We start from the raw sequence: 7,344 nt of genomic DNA, 5'->3' as shown, positions 1-7,344 counted from the left end.
CTCATAGGAAATGTATCCAGACTGCGGGAAGAATGTGTGGGACTGCCCCTCGTGGTGTATGTGTGAGCATGAGGGAGAGAGTCGGAAAGAAAAGGATATGAGTAGCTACCAAGGAAAATTGAAAAAGAAAGCATAGAGGTCTGTTTGCGGTGGCCATTGTAATATTGTCCCAATATTCTCTTAGACAACCTCTGAGGCGGTCACAGAGCAGCTGTATTTGTACTGACATTAGATTACACACAGGTGCACTCTATTTAGTCATTAGCACTCATCAGGCATGTAGCCTAAGCCTGCTTTAAATTTCTCAATAACTTTATCCCTGACCTGTCTGGTGTCTAAATCCAATCGAGAATCTGTGGCAAGATCTGAAAACTGCTGTTCACAAACGCTGTCCATCTAATCTGACTGAGCTGGAGCTGTTTTGCAAAGAAGAATGGGCAAGGATTTCAGTCTCTAGATGTGCAAAGCTGGTAGACACATACCCTAAAAGACTGGCAGCTGTAATTGCAGCAAAAGGTGGTTCTACAAAGTATTGACTCAGGGGGCTGAATAATTACGCACACCCCACTTTGCAGTTATTTATTTGTAAAAAATGTTTGGAATCATGTATGATTTTCGTTCCACTTCTCACGTGTGCACCACTTTGTATTGGTCTTTCACCTGGAATTCCAATAACATTGATTCATGTTTGTGGCTGTAATGTGACAAAATGTGGAAAAGTTCAAGGGGGCCGAATACTTTTGCAAGCCACTGTATTTACCATCGAATTTTAGCATGTATTTACAATAATAAACTGGAATGTTTTATCTATTAAATAAACATTACATATTTTGTTCAATTATGTTAAATTTTGACTGTATTTTTACAGTATTTTGTATTAAAAACTCAGTTTAAAAAATCATGGTTATTCATAACAGTTTTCATATTATTTTATGGTAAACATGTTAACTCAGTCTATATTTTTGTTTTCCCTTTTTTTTAAAGTGTGCTCATGATGCAGCTACTGATCTACTGACAGAAGCAGCAGGATGAAATTATATGTACAGAGCAAACGTCTGCTCAAATTCTCTCTTCCTATGTAGTTAATGCAATACTTTTGTTAAACCCCTTCAAATAAAGCTAGAAATCTGCAATTTGTATTCTGTACAACTTTTCCATACTGAGCTTACTGAATTCCTATTCTTTAAAGATTTGTTCCGAGCACCAGATAAGGCATTTAAAGATACTACATCCAAAGGGGAAACTCAATTTCATACTAGAGTGTGGACACAAAACTGGTCAGATTACTAATTTAGTTGCTGTTAGAGTGATACTGAAAAAATAGAAAAATGCAATGAGGTAAGAAAGAACCATTGAAGATTAATGCCCTGTCAGAACAAGTGGAAACTAATAACATGGATCAGTGAAATCAGAAATTAGTGGCTTGTGTTTCAGTATGGGATAAATATGTTTGCTAAAGTAGATCCAAGTATCTGGAAATGGTGTGATGTAGGTTTAAAGGCCCCAAATTAAAAATAGATAAAATCAGTAATCCACCAGTGGCTGGTGTATTGCACAATAGAAAATAAAGCAACCAGAAGTAAAGATGAAGATATTTACTGACTTAGACGAGACTTAGAATATATATAAAATGACCTCATGGCTTGTTTTGCAAGTGAATTGTGAAATGCCGAATTAAGTTTCATTGTTAAGACCTTAAGAAGTTGTGTAAAAGTCATTACAGGAAATGCTCTAATACAGTTATTTAAAATCTGATGAATATGAAGGGAGACTACAGGGAGTGCAGAATTATTAGGCAAATGAGTATTTCGTCCACATCATCCTCTTCATGCATGTTGTGTTACTCCAAGCTGTATAGGCTCGAAAGCCTACTACCAATTAAGCATATTAGGTGATGTGCATCTCTGTAATGAGAAGGGGTGTGGTCTAATGACATCAACACCCTATATCAGGTGTGCATAATTATTAGGCAACTTCCTTTCCTTTGGCAAAATGGGTCAAAAGAAGGACTTGACAGGCTCAGAAAAGTCAAAAATAGTGAGATATCTTGCAGAGGGATGCAGCAGTCTTAAAATTGCAAAGCTTCTGAAGCGTGATCATCGAACAATCAAGCGTTTCATTCAAAATAGTCAACAGGGTCGCAAGAAGCGTGTGGAAAAACCAAGGCGCAAAATAACTGCCCATGAACTGAGAAAAGTCAAGCGTGCAGCTGCCAAGATGCCACTTGCCACCAGTTTGGCCATATTTCAGAGCTGCAACATCACTGGAGTGCCCAAAAGCACAAGGTGTGCAATACTCAGAGACATGGCCAAGGTAAGAAAGGCTGAAAGACGACCACCACTGAACAAGACACACAAGCTGAAACGTCAAGACTGGGCCAAGAAATATCTCAAGACTGATTTTTCTAAGGTTTTATGGACTGATGAAATGAGAGTGAGTCTTGATGGGCCAGATGGATGGGCCCGTGGCTGGATTGGTAAAGGGCAGAGAGCTCCAGTCCGACTCAGACGCCAGCAAGGTGGAGGTGGAGTACTGGTTTGGGCTGGTATCATCAAAGATGAGCTTGTGGGGCCTTTTCGGGTTGAGGATGGAGTCAAGCTCAACTCCTAGTCCTACTGCCAGTTTCTGGAAGACACCTTCTCCAAGCAGTGGTACAGGAAGAAGTCTGCATCCTTCAAGAAAAACATGATTTTCATGCAGGACAATGCTCCATCACACGCGTCCAAGTACTCCACAGCGTGGCTGGCAAGAAAGGGTATAAAAGAAGAAAAACTAATGACATGGCCTCCTTGTTCACCTGATCTGAACCCCATTGAGAACCTGTGGTCCATCATCAAATGTGAGATTTACAAGGAGGGAAAACAGTACACCTCTCTGAACAGTGTCTGGGAGGCTGTGGTTGCTGCTGCACGCAATGTTGATGGTGAACAGATCAAAACACTGACAGAATCCATGGATGGCAGGCTTTTGAGTGTCCTTGCAAAGAAAGGTGGCTATATTGGTCGCTGATTTGTTTTTGTTTTGTTTTGGAATGTCAGAAATGTATATTTGTGAATGTGGAGATGTTATATTGGTTTCACTGGTAAAAATAAATCATTGAAATGGGTATATATTTGTTTTTTGTTAAGTTGCCTAATAATTATGCACAGTAATAGTCACCTGCACACACAGATATCCCCCTAAAATAGCTCAAACTAAAAACAAACTAAAAACTACTTCCAAAAACATTCAGCTTTGATATTAATGAGTTTTTTGGGTTCATTGAGAACATGGTTGTTGTTCAATAATAAAATTATTCCTCAAAAATACAACTTGCCTAATAATTCTGCACTCCCTGTATATCCCCACTAGTTGCATGTCTTTGGAACATTCTAAATTGCTGATATCTGTGAATGTGAGTGCAAATGGATGTCTGTCTCTGTTTTAATTCAATTCAATTCAATTCAATTTTATTTATATAGCGCCAAATCACAACAAAAGTCGCCTCAAGGCGCTTTATATTGTACAGTAGATAGCACAATAATAAATACAGAGAAAAACCCAACAATCATATGACCCCCTATGAGCAAGCACTTTGGCGACAGTGGGAAGGAAAAACTCCCTTTTAACAGGAAGAAACCTCCGGCAGAACCAGGCTCAGGGAGGGGCGGGGCCATCTGCTGCAACCGGTTGGGGTGAAAGAAGAAAAACAGGATAAAGACATGCTGTGGAAGAGAGACAGAGATTAATAACAGATATGATTCGATGCAGAGAGGTCTATTAACACATAGTGAGTGAGAAAGGTGACTGGAAGGGAAAAACTCAATGCATCATGGGAATCCCCGGCAGCCTACGTCTATTGCAGCATAACTAAGGGAGGATTCAGGGTCACCTGGTCCAGCCCTAACTATATGCTTTAGCAAAAAGGAAAGTTTTAAGCCTAATCTTGAAAGTAGAGATAGTGTCTGTCTCCCGAATCCAAACTGGAAGCTGGTTCCACAGAAGAGGGGCCTGAAAACTGAAGGTTTTTTACTTCTGTGTTAGACTGGGGAGCTATCCAGAGGGTACCCTCCTTTTGCCAAAGGGCACCCAAGGGCAACACAGCTGACGCAAATGCTCGGCAGCAGCTTGAGATGCTGTAGGCCCAGGTCAAAAGGAACAAGCAGGTGCCCGATGGCTCAGGCTTGGTCCTCGCCAGGACCAAGCCTTGGTTCTCTCCGCATCCGGATGGTTTGTGCTCATAAGTGTTGAATTGTATGGAAATAAATAATTGTTGATTGAGCATTTATACACCGAGTATTGTCCTTCCTTCAGCCCAAAGATTAAAAGAATTGGGAGATTTTAACACTATCTATCTATCTAATACATATTGAAAACTGACAATGAAAATGATTTTGTCAATCAGATGGCATTGCATGGTGGATAAAAATATGATACTTTTCTAGGTTCATAAATACATCAGTTTTTACAAGATTTCCAACACCGATGACTGAATTGCAGCCCCAAAGCGTGACAGAGCCAAACTTATTTATAAAGATTTAAAGAGCTCCACTTCATCCTCTGAAAATACAGGGGGTGTGTTGCCTAGAGAGGCTTCAAAAGGGGAAAGACCAGTTGTAGATGAGGTGAGGGAATTAAGCGCATACTTAACCCACAGAAGATGTGACGACCAGGTTGCGGATTATGTGTGGTGACGCAGCAGAGGGTAGATTATAGCTTGGCTTATATTCTCTTGGTGCAGAAGGTCCTCCAGACATCCAGACATCCAAGATTCATGTGTCATCGTGGGATGACACGTGGTGAGAAGGGCATTGGGCTTAACATTGTGGGAACCTGGACGATAGGAAACTTCATTCGACCAAAAAACAGAGACCATTCTTCCAAAGCTAACTTAACTGCCAGCAGTTTTCAGTCGCCCACATCATAGTTTCGCTCTGTGGGAGTTAGGCAATGCGGGAAAAGGCACAAGGTTGAAGCTTGGGGCACCGAATGTTTGGAGAGCACTGCTCCTACCCTAGAGTCATAGGTGTTGTCTGTTTCTGCAATGAGTGATTTCTTGGTGTGGGGAAGAATCAGGACTGGTGCAGAGGTAAACAGATGTTTAATTTAATGAATGTGGTGAATACTCAGCTTCTGGTGTCCAGATGAAAGGTATCTTGGTGAAGGTGAGGTGAGTGAGTGGTGCAGCTACCTGAATGTAGTTTCTGATGAAGTGGCAGTAAAAGACAGGGAATGAAACTCTCACATTTTTCTGTTTTGACATACAACACGTTTTACAGAAGTCCTTGCAGTGTGACATAGTGATTTGAAAAATATCAAGACGTCACCTAGATATACACTACCAGTCAAAGGTTTTAGAACACCCCCGATTTTCCAGTTATTTATTCCAATTCAAGTCATTCAAGTGCAATGAATAGCTTGAAATGGAACAAACAAGTGGTGAAGTGCTAGAGTTTTTTTTTTTTTTTTTTTTTTTTTTTTTAAGGTAAGATTGTCCAAAACTGAAAATGTACATTTCAGAATTATACAAAAAGGTCATTTTCAGGGAACACAACATGAGTTAACAAGTTAAAGCTGCTCTGCAGCAATGGAGGTTGATCAAGCCTTGAAAGTTGGTGCTACTAATTCCTGCAGGTCCAACCCCCTCTGTCTGTTGGACACACTGTGGTACCCTGATGAGCATTAGATGAACGGTACTGTACTGCAGAAAGTAGTGTGTTGGTACAGAAATGGTGAGAAAAAGGTCATTAACAATGGAAGAGAGACAGACCATCATAACACTTGTAAATGTAGGTCTGTCCTACAGAGAAACTGCAAAGAAAGTCAAGGTGTCAGTGAGTACAGTTTCCTTCAGCATCCAAAGGCTCAGAAACAAACTGTGACAGGAAGGTCTGCAGACCCAAAGACACGACTGAATCAGTTACAGTGTGATAGGCGGCTCACAGGACAACAGCTTCAAGCACAGCTTGATAGAGGTCGTAGTAAGCAAGTCTCAGTTTCAGCTGTGAAGAGAAGACTTCCTGCTGCAGGTTTGACAGGACGAGCTGCAGCAAGAAGGCCACTGGTAAGACGCCAGAATCAGACAAAGAGGCTTGCCTGGGTCATGAAACACCGTCATTGGACTACTGCAGACTGGAAGAAGGTATTATGGACTGATGGATCAGAATTTGGAATCTTTCTTTGTACGCCATCGAGTAAGTGAAAAGATGGTTCCACAGTGTGTGGCATCAAGTGTACAACATGGAGGAGGAAGTTTGATGGTCTGGGGCTGTTTTACTGGATTCGGGGTTGGTGACCTGTACAGAATAAGAGGCACTCTGAACCAAAGCAGCTACCACAGCATTCTAGAGTGCAATGCAATACTCTCTGATATGCATCTAGCTTGTTAGGGGTTCATTCTACAGCAAGATAATGACCCAAAACATAAGTCCAAGCTCTGCCAGAACTACCTCAGGAAAAAAGAACAAGATGGTAAGCTTGAAAACATGGAGTGTCCAGCACAATCTCCAGAATTAAACCCCATCGAGCTGGTTTGGGACAGAAGAGTGACAGCAAGGCAACCTGCAAGGTCCACATTACGGACCTTGTACGGGAAGAATTTAATGAAGAATACTTGATTTCTATTGTAGAAAGAATGCCACGGGTGTGTTCAGCTGATATATCTGTCAAAGGTGGCTACTTTGATTAGTCAAAAGTTTAGAACACATTTTGGTCTGTAAATTGATTCCATGATTTCTTTTTAAAAATCAAATTGCTTATGTGTACAATTCTTTCATTTCAGAGTGTAATTAGGCATTAAGCTGCATAATTTTCAGTAAAAAATTGGGGTGTTCTAAAACTTTTGACCGGTAGTGTACATTTTCAGGAAATCTCTCAGAACATCATTGACTAATGCTTGGAAAAGAGCAGGGGTGTTAGTGAGACGAAAAGGCAAAAGCAAATATTCAAAGTGACCCAGGAGGGTATTGAATGTGGTCTTCGATTCATTGCCCTCTGTTAAGGTTCAGAATATTGAGGGGGAATTCAAAAATAACCACAGATCCAGCCGGGTGCAAATTAGACGGCATTTTAATGAACACATGTGTGAGTCCGACCGCTGTGCAAATTCAGCGTCGAACTACCTTACAATAGTCAGACCAAGGTTTTATAGGGTTGGCAGTCTTCCTGTTGCCAGGCAGACTCAAACAAAGCATACGTCAACTCAAAACCACAAACGTTAAGTTAACTTTGAACACAGTTTTAAACAGAACATCATCTTCGCGTCGAAGGCAGGTGCTTCCTGTCTCCATCCTCGAACGCTCGCCTCCGCTGTCGCTTATCTCTGGGACATCTGGTCCACGTTCTGCACAAAATGTCACTCATGCA

This window comes from Oreochromis niloticus, linkage group LG11, assembly GCF_001858045.2.
Source record: "Oreochromis niloticus isolate F11D_XX linkage group LG11, O_niloticus_UMD_NMBU, whole genome shotgun sequence".
In the NCBI taxonomy this organism is placed as follows: Eukaryota; Metazoa; Chordata; class Actinopteri; order Cichliformes; family Cichlidae; genus Oreochromis; species Oreochromis niloticus.
The sequence above is the reverse complement of the archived record's forward strand: the minus strand, read 5'-3'. Positions refer to the sequence as shown.